The sequence below is a fragment of the Brachyhypopomus gauderio genome, chromosome 5 (assembly GCF_052324685.1).
Source record: "Brachyhypopomus gauderio isolate BG-103 chromosome 5, BGAUD_0.2, whole genome shotgun sequence".
Lineage (NCBI taxonomy): Eukaryota > Metazoa > Chordata > Actinopteri > Gymnotiformes > Hypopomidae > Brachyhypopomus > Brachyhypopomus gauderio.
Window position 1 is genome coordinate 20,186,962 of NC_135215.1, and position 14,509 is coordinate 20,201,470.

At 42.0% G+C, this 14,509-nt stretch overlaps 1 long non-coding RNA gene across 3 annotated transcripts; it reads left to right on the plus strand.

Moving 5' to 3' along the window:
• Nucleotides 1-61: 61 nt before the first annotated feature.
• Nucleotides 62-14,027, plus strand: LOC143514754 (uncharacterized). 3 transcript variants are annotated; one of them, XR_013130949.1, is made up of 3 exons: nucleotides 62-194; nucleotides 4,357-8,095; nucleotides 8,264-14,027. It is a non-coding gene; the product is annotated as an uncharacterized LOC143514754 (long non-coding RNA). The 3 variants fall into 3 exon arrangements; XR_013130950.1 differs by adding an exon at nucleotides 901-993 and having other exon boundaries at nucleotides 78-194; nucleotides 4,357-14,027; XR_013130948.1 differs by having other exon boundaries at nucleotides 4,357-14,027.
• Nucleotides 14,028-14,509: the final 482 nt, after the last annotated feature.

Below are 14,509 nucleotides of genomic sequence, written 5' to 3' on the forward strand. Positions count from 1 at the left end.
TGGGGGCGGGGGCGGTGGGGGCGTTGCACTAAATTCTTTATGAAGGTGTTCTGTTGGTTGATGTGCAGTATGGTTATTAATGGAGTTATCAGGTTCAATACGCAAAATCTGATTTTAATGGTCGTGTCGAAGACGATACAAGAGATTTACCCTTGCTCTCATTTTCTGTCTACGATGCTGCAACTTGAAATACTGTAAGTTAAGCTATTTGCAAAGGACAGAACAATAAACCGGCATTACTGATTCTTTCCCAGAACGCAGATAGTGATAAGAGTTAAAAGCATTGTAGCTCGACTGGTTTTTACCTTCCTAAAGGGTTCTCTAATAATAAGAGTCATACGCCAGATTTATTCCCTGGCTAATCGTACATTCTGTTATTTTTGTTGTAACGAATAAATTTCTGAACATGAGGTAATCGTGTCATACTACACGTCTAAAATAGCAGTAGGCTACGTACTGCGTAGTGTATGTGCAAACTTAGCTGGAATATTATAGGAATCACATGGCAGGAGCGTTCTTTCCTTTTTCGGGACTCAGTCATATGTAGCGTTGTAAGATAATTAGGGCGTGATCATATTTGTCAGTGTGCATGTGTGTTCGCCGCCACGTACAGGTGTGCGTGCGTGCGAAAGACCGGGTCTCCTCAGCTCGCGCTGAACATGTGAGCAACGGTTCGCTCAGCCAACTGGCTCGAGTTATCGTTGTCATGGAAAGTCCAAAGCAGAGAGGTCTTCTTTCTATCGTTATTTTTTCACTCTTTATTCTTTTGCACAACGAATAGGCGAACCTTAACGACTACATAATTTTCAAGATATGAATAGTGTGAATTAATATGAATAATGTCATAAATGTCTTGCTGGCTCCGTTTACCACATTAGAGGTGTTATATCCTAAATACAGTAAAACGTATGAATGACTTCAAAGACGAGATGAGTTTCTCAAACTGTGGAACACTGGCCTGTTGTGGCACGCAGTCTGGCACGAAACAGCATGGTAAGTGTATCAACTAGTGAAAGAAAATTAATGATTTATTTAGACGTTTTAAACTGTACACTCCTCATTGACCAGACTGGAATAGTCCCTCATCCACAAATAAACGCCGGCTTAGCCTACATATGGAAAGAACGAAGGAATGATTTAGTTGTTTTCAAGCATTCAGATGTTTTATTTAGTGGGTGTTTAGATTTAGTCGGCAAATGACTGCGTATACTCACGGGTTATGCATTTACTGTATTCATGAATTTGCTGTAGCACCCTCTGGCTTCCACACCATGAATAGCCATGGTTTGGATTTTCTCAGTTTAATCTTTCTGTTCACAGTTCAGTATGCCTTTATTACTCTTCAGACTCCTCAGTCTCGTTTGCCCATTTATGACCATAATTATCTGCTCTTTTCACACAATGATCACCTTTTTCTCCTGTCAACTTGGCAGAAAATGATACTGGCACACTCTAAAATCCAACAAGTTCACTAACCAATTAGTTGTAATTTTAGTTGTATTTGTTGTAACCAATTACCTAAGAAATATTAAGTTCATGTAATATCATTTTTAAGTACAGTTTAAAAAAATAAATCTTTAAATAAAATCTATAAGTTAAGGAAAATCTTAATTATATATATATATATAAAGTACTACATACTACAATACTTTTAGTAATAATTATATCATTAATATAATTTCCACCAACTCACTCATTTATTTTTTCATTTTTATGGCATTTGGCAGACACTCTTATCCAGAGCAACTTACATTTTATCTCATTTTTTTATACAACTGAGCAATTGAGGGTTAAGGGTCTTGCTCAGGGGTATCTCAGTCATGGCCTCAGGTCTGGGAATCGAACCCACAATCCTCCGGTCACAAGACCAGTTCCCTAACCGCCAGGCCATGACGCACCACCATTGTGACCACTGTAAAAAGTAAATCCAGGACACCGGGCATGTTGGTGACATCAGACACTGCGTGACTTTGGATACTCATAAATTATAATGTTAGTGACAGTCATTACTCAAAAATATGTACTCATTTAAACTTAAAACATAACAAAAAGTTAAGACAGTGCTAAACCTTAATGCTGGGTTAACTAAATAACAAGATTTTAGTGTTATACCTGTGACGTTCGGTGGCATGAGGAAGGACGAGACAGCAATCCTCACCTCCGTTTTGCAGACGTTACTTTTAATACAAAGAACAGCGCAGACAGCGCACATACAACGTGTTCACAATAAACATGAACGACTCAAACAACAACAAGCACAGGACACTGCGCGAACGCACATTAAATAGACAAACCACATAAACCCCATGTGATGACGAGACGAGCCACAGGTGAGACGAATCAGCACAAGACGTAACCGCACCCACGGAGATCCACAGACGCAGACGAGTAGATGCAGACGACGTAAACACATGCCCAAAATGAGGGGTCGGGGACCTCAACGTGACAGACGCCCCCACCAAGGGCACTACCCATCCCGGGGTGCCAACAGGACCAAGTGCCCCGAACCCACGTCGATGGGCGGATCCGACGCGCTCAGTCCTGCGTCTGGGAGGTGACCGCCCTCGGTGGAGAGTCCGCCACGCACAGCCTAGAACACCCTCCCTGGGAAGACCGGGGAAAACATGTTAGCCAAACATAACGGGACGTTTACAAACACACAAACAGGAACGTTAACACACAGCGGCACGAGAGGGAAAAGGGGATTAGGCAGACATACGGGAATACACACGAACACTGGGACAGATACACACGTGTGCTGCGCCAGGCTTTGTGCCAGGAGGAGAGCGGCCAGGGGAGAGAAGCCGGGAGCTGCGGGTGCTGCGGTGGGCTGTCCTCCTCCTGCCCTTGCCGCAAACCCTCCACCGGGTGCAGCGCGGCTGGCGGACGCGCCAGGTGCAATGCGGCTGGCGGACGCGCCAGGTGCAGCGCGACTGGTCTCTCCACTCGGTGGACCACAGGGAAGTCCCCCTTCACCTCACGATCGCCCTCCAGACCTGGCAGTGGGAGTGTCTTCTTCTACCTCCATCTCCTCCTCACTGCCCAGGCTCCAGCTCATGGGCTGCTCCGGGCTGCCACCCCGGGAGTAGTCCATGTCGCTTCCCTTGGAGCGTTCGGGGGATACGCCCACCTCCGGACTGTTCCTCCCCTTCACAGTCCCGGCGGAGAGCTCCGAAGGGTGCGGACTCTCTTCCTCCTCCTCCGTGTATGAACCGTCCGCGCTCTCGGAGCCACCCGAGCACACAAACGGAGGGTAGTCCTCTTCCTCCTCCTCTTCCTCACCATAGTCCACGGTGGGAGCGGAGGACACGGACGGAGGGTAGTCCTTTTCCTCCTCTTCCTCCTCACAGTAGTCTACGGTAGGGGGCGGAGCACACTGACGGAGGGTAGTCCTCTTCCTCCTCCTCTTCCTCACTGTAGTCCACGGTGGGAGCGGAGCACACGGAGGGCGGACGGTCCTCCTCCCCCTCTTCCTCCTCGCTCGGGGAGTCATCCTCCCCAAACTCGCTCTCAGGGGTCTTCTCCGTCGAGCAGATCTCGAAGGAGTCCACCCGCAGTGGCGAGAGTTCCCTGGTGGGAGAGGGGTGTCGCTCCTTCCAGATCACTCATGGAAGTACTCCGCCCTCTCCGGGCAGGATGACTCCCGAGCCTGACAGAGCATGAAAACACACACGGGGTCCTGCTCCATCATCTCGGGAATCATCGTGGCCTTGCGGTGCTGGGCAGGGGAGGGGTCATGGTTTCGTTTGCTGGGTCTTTTGCCCTTCTTTGCCCGGGTGGTGTAGCCTGGCATGGTGTCTCTCACGGCTTGTCGTTCTGTGACATCTGGCGGCACGAGGAAGGACGAGACAGCAATCCTCTCCTCCGTTTTGCAGACGTTACTTTTAATACAAAGAACAGTGCAGACAGCGCACATACAATGTGTTCACAATAAACATGAACGACTCAAACAACGACAAGCACAGGACACTGCGCGAACGCACATTAAATAGACAAACCACATAAACCCCACGTGATGACGAGACGAGCCACAGGTGAGACGAATCAGCACAAGACGAAACCACACCCACGGAGATCCACAGACGCAGACGAGTAGACGCAGATGACGTAAACACACGCCCAAAAGGAGGGGTCGGGGACCTCAACGTGACAATACCAATAAAGAGTACAAGTTAACAATACTGTTCGGGTTTACAGTGCAGTGAAAAAATGATACTGGCATACAGCCTTAATTCTTGATCATTTCTCTCTCTCTCTCTCTCTCTCTCTCTCTGTGTGTGTGTGTGTGTGTGTGTGTGTGTGTGTGTGTGTGTGTGTGTGTGTGTGTGTGTGTGTGTGTATGAACCACTGTTACAGGTGCAGCCGTGGTCCGCTGTACTAGTTGAAAGAGAGACAGAGAGGATAACATACAAGTAAAAAGAGACAACCAAGAGTACAGTACACTGGGAGTGTGTCCTGTATATCAAAGACTGTAAGAGAGATGCTTTTCATGCTTTTCAGTGTATTGCAGGTCAGAGTTTAATTGAAAAATAACAAAGGCATAGACTACTGTTACTGCTGACTCCATAAAAATACCAGCAGCACCAGGACAGAGTTAATGAGCTTTACACTCCCTTTACAGCTACTGAGGACATACCACTGATTATACACACAAACAAACACACACACACACACACACACAGACAAAATATTACTGTGTTAATGTCCTGATTAGGTTTTCCCTTATTAATCACACAGAACATCATGTCCACCTTTAAGTTATTACAAATGTTTTTACAAAGTAAACACAAGCATGTGCGTGCAGCTGTGCTCTTTCTCCAGGTTCTTTCAAAGGGCCACAGAACAAGGTGATTGATCCTCACATTACATTAATCCCAGAGAGAAAAATAGTCTGTTATCTTACATATATATTTAGTCAAAGACAGTGTTGGGAACGTTACTTTAAAAAAGTTAGTTATTATTAGTTATAATATTAGTTATAACTTGTTCAAAAAAGTAACTGAGTTAGTAACTGAATTACTCTATAATAAAAGTAACTCGTTACCAGGGAAAGTAACTATTTGCATTACAGTAAAAATTATATATATACCAATGAATAAGGATTTTTTTTGAAAAAGCAGTTTTTACATTTACAGTCAGTTGAAATGAGTAGATCAGAAAGGTGTTTAACTTTTGATATTTATTGCACATCCACAGACCAGTGCAGGATAAAACCCTTTAATATCCCAAATCTTTGTAAAAAAATAAAAATAAAAAATAGTAAACAGTTACACTATATAAAGTGCATTTACATCTATCAAATAAAATTAAATTCTCTCAATATGAGACAACTGTTTGTTCACAACAGAAGTAAACTTAACAATACAACCTCTATTCTTAATTAAATAATTCAAATACCCAGTCTGGTAGACATTCAGGAACTTCAAGTATTTTCTTAAATAATGTTTATATCGCCACCTTGAAAATGCTAATTAGGGTTCACACACATAGTGTGGGAACCCTATTGTAATTGTTAGGATTTTTATTATTCTTTCTTCTTCTGCTTTCTTCTTATTCTTTTTCCCATTTTTTGACCTAAAACATATTGTGCAGCCTAGACCGTAATGCCTAGAAACCCCAAACTTGGCAAAAAGGTTCAGTTAACTCCAAGGACCAGATTCCTATACAGGGACCCAAATTGGCCTGATGGTGGCGCTATAGCAAACCATGTTGACTTTGGTCCATATCTCCCATACTGTAGGTCCTAGAACCAAAATTCCAGTTCCTATACATTCCTTGACTAAATTTAATAGGACTATTAATATACAACCATCAAGCTCCGCCCACTTAGATTTCGAGTTAATTTGCATAATGTGCAAAATCTTTGAGCGCGAACTAGTCCCTGGATTTTTCACATACGTGCACATATGTGGTATCAAAATGTTCAGAAGAGTCTGAACTTTAAAATGTATCCAACAAAAATGATAATTTCTTCACTACCTAATCAGTATAAGCCAATCAAATGAGGGGGCGTAAACTCAATTGTAAATTTTGCGCTTATGGAGCTCTAACTGAAGAAAACTTGCATGCAATGAGATGACACTTCACAGACAGCTTCCCCCTGAGGGTCTGGGGCAGCTCGCAAAGGTTGCCATACCTCGCCTCCTAGGGGGCGCTATAACATGCAAAAATTTGCCCCATGCACTCAGATTGGCCGATGAACATGAAACTTGACAGACATCATCTATGGGCCTCTGGGAACCAGGTCCTAAAGTAGACATGCCATACTTCCAAAATGGCTGATGTAATCGGCCAATCAGTGATTGGCACGCGTTTGACAGGCGTACCATTGGTCAATCTGCACGAAACCTCTTGGGTGTGGGCAAGTGCACACCCCCTATGACATACTCCAGCCGGGTGTCCATTGGCCACTGGGGGGCGCTATTGCAAAAAAAGAAAGTATATCCCCTACATAATTCCACTTGGGAACATGCAATTGGACTCTTTTGATTCCTTGCAGTACTGCGAACAACTTTCCCATTACATGTCCTATTTAAAAATGCACAGCTCATTTACAGTTAATAATAGTTTGAAATCGTCACTTTTCATACTCCTCCTAGGATTTTCATACTATCATGTCAAGCATAATACTCTACAGCAGGGGCATCACCTGGGGTGGGCTTCCGGGGCTTCAGCCCCGAATGATTATCCAGTAGCCCCGAACCTTTTCGCTCAGCTGTACTATTAATGAGGAGGCCAATGCTGCTGTGAGAATAGGAAATCTCTTAACGCCAATCATAGTGCCGCTTCAAGGATAAAGTTCCGCCTTTCAGGAGAAACAGTCAATCAGCTTGCTGGTTTTGCTGGCGCGGAGGGGAGCCCACCCCCACCCCCGTGGGGGAGCGCACATGCGCTCTAGCCATTTTTGGCAGCAGGTTGCAGGTAGCTGACGGTGAAATAAAATGGATATACGGCGTTTTTTCAAGGAGAAAGGTAACGGTAGTTAACTGTAAACTGTGATGACATTGTTTGTGGAGCTATCTGATAGCTGGTTAAAAACACACGTCTCCGAATCGAAACACACAGATCAAACCCACTGTGAATACAGCTTGTCACAAGTCAGCTTCGGAATTAGTTAGCTAACCTAGTTAGTTAACCTATCTAGCTAGTTAACCTAGGTAGCTTAGGTAGTGAAGGTTTGAGGAAAAAAAACTTATATAGCTATTTATGTTATAGCTATAGTTATAGTTAGTATGTTCAACATGCCCTGATGTACCTGATACGCTAATAACTATTTCAACTATTTTCAAATTGTGTTTAATAATTTAGGATTGTAGGACTGTAAGCTATAATGAATGAAAATCCATTTAGTTAACTAGCAGTTAACTAGTTAGCTAGAAGGTGGACGTTGTGGATAGTCAAAATTTAGTACAATACTTTATGATGTTAGTTTAAAGCAGTTTCTTAACCCTAGTCACTGCCCTAAAATTGTGTGTTTTCCACTGGAGCCAACTGATCAACTAATAAACAATCCTCTATTGAGTTTACACAGCACAGCATATCACCACTTACTTTATCAAGTGCTTTTAAAAGAAAACTTTAGAATATGCATAAATGAATGAATGTTGTAAAAAATAATTTACTTTTAATAGTTGAGGGTTAGGGTTTGTTAGAGTTTGTTCAAATCTGAAGTATTGTGGTGTAATTTATTTCCTAATACAAACAAAGAGAACTTGAGAGGAGAGAACTGGAGAGGAGAACAGACAACAGGAGAGGAGAGCAGAGCAGAGGACAAGAGAACAGAGACCTGGAGAGGAGAGAACAGGAGAGGAGATGAGAACAACACAGACAACAGGAGAGGAGAGCAGAGAACAGGAGAGGAGAGCAGAGCAGAGGAGATGAGAACAGACAACAGGGAAGGAGAGCAGAGGACTAGAGAGGAGAACAGACAACAGGAGAGGAGAACAGAGTAGAACTGGAGAGGAGAGGAGAGGAGATGAGAACAGACAACAGGAGAGGAGAGCAGAGGACTAGAGAGGAGAACAGACAACAGGAGAGGAGAACAGAGTAGAACTGGAGAGGAGAGGAGAGGAGATGGGAGAAGACAATACAAGTGGTATGGAAAACAATGCCTAATAAACACATTATTAATAAAATACACGTTTTTAGTATGAAGACTAGCAAAATAATGCCAGATGTAGTTTGTTTTAGCACAGTCTTTTGTATTTAAAATATTGTTTCCAGCTTTATTTTAAGCATGCTTTCCTGAATTACTATTTAACAGGGTAGACGAGAGGGTGGAGAGCGAAGATATATGAAATGTGGAGACCTGAAATGAACTGAACTGATCAGGACTGGACTGATCTAAAGAAAGAACAGGTTAGGAGAAGAAAGACTGCAAAAACATACAGGATAGATAATAAGTAATTCTTAAAGGGTATTAATTGTGTAGACCCCTTAGCACTAATAATTATTAATATGTCTTTCAATAATTTGTTTCAGTTTGTCATAAAAGCTAAAAGAACAATTTAGAAACAAGTGAATTGTTTACATTATTACACAGTTGCATGAAATCCATTGTTGACATACTGTTTTTCATACTTTATTGAGGAATGGATGTACAGATGGAATATATCTGGTCCATGTCTTTTAGTAAAAGCTCCCTATCTTTAGGTCACCAACAGTCATTCTGCAGAATTTGTGCACCCTTTGTTAAATATATATATAAAAAATTGGGCTGAGCCCCGGATCTTTCCATACCCAGGCAACCCCCCTGCTCTACAGAGTGTGAAATAAAAAAACTATCCAAAAATTTTGTATCTTAGGCCACTTATACCTGCTAAATATTTTTATTTACATATAATATTCATATTCTTGAAGCTCTTTCATTTTTTATCCAATTCTGACCAAAATGCACAAGCCCATTCACAATCTCATCCTGAACAAATTTTTCCATGTTTCATCCAAATCGGTTATCGTATGGCTCTACAGTGCAATATTATATACAATGCATAAAAATGCATGTTAAAGTGCCTCTGTCACCTTCTCCCTCTCACACGCATGCAGGCTGAAACTTTCAGTCCCTCTCACACTCTCACCCACATTCCCCCTCCCATCTCTGTGCCCTAAGTAAACATTGCTCTGGCTACCTAGATCACTCTGTGTCTATTATACAGGCGCAGGCACAAGCAGGCCTTCCTATAGCATTCACAATGACACTTCCCTAGCCATACCCACCCATATCTCAGTGACTAACACATGCTCATACAAACTGATATTTGGCTTCTTTTTTGTGTGACACACACAAACACACAGACACACACACCTTTATACCTATATGTATGTATAGCTTCTATGTATGCTTATGTATGTATATGTATTAGTATATGTTGTCATACATTTGAGTACATACACTACCACACACACACACACACACACACACACACACACACACACACACACACACACACACTTCTACCTAAATGTATGTATAGTTTGTATGCATATCTATAGTATATGTATAGTATGTCAGTCATGCTAGTGATGTCAGTCATATCAGACATGCCAGTCATATCAGTCATGTTCTGCCAGTCATGAAAGTCATGTCATGCCAATCATTTCAGTCCAGTCATATCAGTCATGTCAGTCCTGTCATATCAGTCATATCAGTCATGTCAGTCATGTCAGTCAAATCATCAAATCATTCCAGTTATGTCAGTCATATCAGTCATGTCAGTCCAGTCATATCAGTCATGTCAGTCAAATCATTCCAGTCATGCCAGTTATGTCAGTCATATCAGTCATGTTACTTTTGTTCGTCATGCCAGTGATGTCATTCTAGTCATATCAGTTATGTCAGTCATGTCAGTCATGTAATACCAGGCTTTGCAGACTACATTCATACTTTGAATCCACGGGCAGTCATGTTAGGCGTGCTAGGTGTGCAAGGAGTGAATTAACAAAGCATAGTCTCTGGCTCCCTCAATCTCTCTCTGTCCGTAATATACAGTCCCAATCATGTATAGACACATGCAGGCCTTCCTATATTGTTCACATAGATTCAGCCCTAGCCAGATGTGCTATTTCTGTGTCTCCCTTTCTGACACACGCAGATGTCATCACACACTATCTGTAGAGCACACACTGGCCAAACCCAAACAGCTTCTTTTCAATTTTAGGTCTAAAGGACCTTTTGGGCTTCCTTTTGCTTATTGAGGCCAAAATGCATATTGGTGTGTGAACCCGCCTATCGCCGCTTGCGGCTATATTTTTTCTTCGGCTTGCTCCTGACTCGCCATTTCTGTCTCTTCTCTGTTTGTGTCGTGTGCTTCGGCGCGCGTGTAAAAACACTGGCTCTGATTGGCTACCATAACTCTGCCTTAGCCAATCGCTTATTGACTTGTTAAGTTAAACAGGTGTTACACAGAGAACTGTGACCTATAGAGGCCTGTTACTTGTCACTAGTCTGGGCAGCGGTCCGCTCGGATTACTGTTAGTATATCAATATATAGTAACGCACCGCTTTTAATGACCAGTAACGTCAACGGCGTTGTAACGACAGGAAAAGTAATTAATTATATTATCCCGTTACTAATAAAATGACACCGTTACCTAACGCCGTTTTTTTTAACGGCGTTATTTGCAACACTGGTCAAAGATAATGTTCCCATCAGTTGTGCACTATGTTTGGTTTCTATATTGCAGCTGAGAGCACCTTGTTATTAATTTATTAGTGTAGTTTATGACATTATAATTAGTTTATTGTGCTCAGAGACATAAACATTCCTCAGGGTGGTTGAAAAAATACTATTCAGTGTCTTAAGAATTGTTTCAATTATAATTCTGCAAGTTTTTACTGAAATAAAAATGTTTTTCAACGTACCAATTTAAATTGACTAGTTTTGAATGTTTAGATTACTAAGAAGGGACTACAGATGAAAATATACTCCCAGTTCTTCCCAGAAGAGATTGCACTTCCACAGAGAAAAAAGATAAATAACAGGACGTATTATGTGTGTATTTGTGTGCAGGAGCAAGAGTGTATTTTTCAAAGTAAGTCCACAGGCAACATAATGAAAATACATTTGAATAGAATCTGCAAACAGGAGGCATCCAATTTATAATATTGGATCGGATTGCTTTGTATTTGTTTTGAAGTTAAATGCTGCACTTTAGCTTTTATGTTCAGTGACTCTTGTTTTGTAATTCCAGATACCTGTTCCATTTCTTCCCTCCTTCTCACTGATGTAGCAGGGCAAAACCAGTCACCCACATTACACTGAAGTGTCCCAGGAGGACGCTAAGACCTCTTCGAGCACAGAGCCTTACCGCCGGATAGGTCACATGCTGCCCTTCTCTCTCTGTACTCTGACATATTCTTGGATGCTACTCAAAGCAGACGAATTCTGTCCCAAAAGTTAATCGTCCAGTAAATCACCACCATTCTGCCAGCAGAGCATGTGACCTCTCACCCTTCCAGCTGTGATGAGCATGCAGGAGCAATGTAACGCATGTCTTCGTTTGTCCCAGCTCCAGCATTTAAGAGACGATGCACAAGACATGGCTAAAATACCTGGACATGACCAAACACGTCATAAAGGGCTTTTTTTTTACACATCCATGCACACCCCTCACTGATAAATCACATACATCTCATAAGAGAGCATATAAGCGAAACATCTGATACCGCATTAGCAAGATCTCTAAACCTGAGGTGCTGAGGGGACTATTGGAACGAATGTACTGCCCAGGCATTTATAAACAGCTATGGACTACAGGGGGAGCTGAAGAAGTGTTTCAATTGATTAAAAGTAAAAATAACTGATGGCCATCATACAAAAATGCAGTCGAGCATTAAACTACTTGTAATTCCTGCAACAGTGGCGCACTTGTGCTCTGTATTCATCCACCTCTGCGTGACCCCTTTGACAATTTAACAATTGTTCATCAACAGTCTGGCCTGTGCACACCAATTATCTCACTTTATCCCATTTACTATTTTATTACTTCATTGCTCTTACTTTACATTGAATACTACTTCATTAAAACCGTCAGAGACATGGGGATGGGGCCCAAAGTTGAAACAACAGCATCCTGGACCTGCTGAGTGTCCTGTCTGTCAGGTCACACCAACAGAAAATGGATTCAGATGGGAAACACTGGGATTAAGGAACCAGCATGATTGTCTGTACTGTAAATAGATTTGGGATGAGGATAAACTATATAACTATACTGCATTAGCCTACAACAAAATAACTGTTGCCAAAATAAACAGCAAATGATTTGAGTTCTGGACACTACTGTTAAACCAGCTAAATTAAAGATGTTGTAGGCAGACATAGGCTATTATCCCCTAGTATTAATATATACCTGTATATTCCACTTATGTTCTTGTCTTTAAAAGGAAACAGGTCTATAATAAAGATAATGTTCATCTATCTAGATCATTTAAAAAAAATTCAGTGCCTCCCAAACCAGCAGTAGATTGGTCTCTGAGAAGTATCATTGCATGACATTGTATCAGTCTTATTAATGCTCCAATTAATCTAAAGTCAGTTAGGCTTGTTCCATTGCCCAAACCATGGTCTCTGGTTGGCATGACTTTCCAAAAATAATTTCCTAAAACAGCAAAATCTCAGACAAAATGCATAATATAATAACACCATAGCAAACATCTATCCAAAGGCTGGAATTTCACCCCCAGTTCTCTTACTAACCCTGAAGTGTCCCAGTGGACTCATTGATTGCGCTCATGGTGCTTTTGGCCATGTGCCTTGCCCAGTGTTGACCATCTGAAACAAAGACACTCCGGTGTCCGAGAACTCTGGAGGGTGCGAAGAAATACTGGGGATTTAAAAGAATCACTGCAGGTGACATTGATTATATGTAAACATGCAACATGTATTTAAGCAGTATGTTCAATGTGGCATGTCCAAAGCCAAGCCATATGGCACTTGAAAGACAGTTTATGGACAGGGCTGTTTTGAACAAGGGTAGGAGGTCCAGTCACAGCACATGGATCATCTTGTAGTTTATACCACCAACTCAGAGGACATTTACACTCAAAATACTTGATGTTTTCACTATGTGCTAATATTTGACTGTGCCTTTCTGAAACAGGCCATGCAAATAGAGCAAATATCATGCCTTTATCTTTTATAAACAGGATAAGGATCTTATCCTGAAACTCGATTCATGGCACTGTGTCTAGCGCCCACAACTCAATTGATTTGGACAACAGCTTTGTTGGATTTCTCTTTTCTAGTGTCTCTGGCTACAAAATCTGAACTCAGAATTTATCTTTCTCATAAAATGGAAAAGAACTTAAAGGGCTTGCAGTAGGAAGGTTTTTTAGGTGCACCTAAGACCCCTCGTGTAAGTTCAATTTTAAATTTTGAACAATTTCACCATATGTAAATAACTATTGTCATGTTTATGTATTTGTTACTGTACATAATCAGCTATATTTTGCATGAAAACAAACATTTATTTAGCACTTCATAAATTAGTGAATGATGAATAACGTGTTGCTCCAGAAACAAATTATTGGTTTCAATGATCAAATATGACATTTGCATCTAGATATGTATATGTTATGTCTCTGGGTCCGATATAACATGTTCATCCAGATATGTATATGTCATGTCTAATGTTGGCCTGAGGTCAGCAGAGTGTGGCCCCAGCATGGGCCAGTGCCTTTTCCATTCCATCAAGCCAAGAAAGCTAATAAAACCAGTAACCCTGCACCTGCCTGGGTGAGGGCTCTCGAACTGCGTGGAGCCTCATGGCCGCTCTGTCAAAGGCCGGCTTGTTCCAGCAACAGGATACAAGGCCTGACTTCATAAAGAGTCCAATGCCTCACTGATAAGCATGTTACATTCCTTTCCATTGTCCAAACCAAATCACTGGTTGGCTGCATCCAGGGATGATTTTTGTCAGGTCCAGACTGGGTGCACTTTAAATATCTTCACCAGAGCCTTCTGAGCAAAGCTGATCAGTATTGTCAAGGTGATGTATCATAGACTGAAATAAACAGCATCATGGTCAAACAGTTGCAAATGGCAAAAATGATATGTTAAATATGTTAAAATTATATGCTATAAATATTGCCATGGTCAAATATTAGCAATATTAGCATTAGGACTGTAATGACAAAGTAACATCTGCTTATCTAGCACTGTGATGGATCTACTTGTGACGGGCAGGGTGAGCGACTAAAAAGGAAGTGATCACGCCAAGTCTCAGGGAAAAAGGATGGTTTAATAGAAAGTGTGCAAACCAAAAACCTGTGCAATAGATCCAAATTAAGGATATAATGACCAGCGGTCAACTGGTACAAAGACAAGACATATATAGGCAAACAAACAACTCTCAGGTGAGACGGATCACGGGCTCTGCCCACCTGAGGGACGCACACGACGTAACAAAACAACAGCAACAGCCGCTGTGGACGGAGGTGACCGGTAGGGGGCCGCCTCACCGTGACAGACCCCCCCACCAAGCCGCACTCCCCTCCACTGGGTGTGTGGCA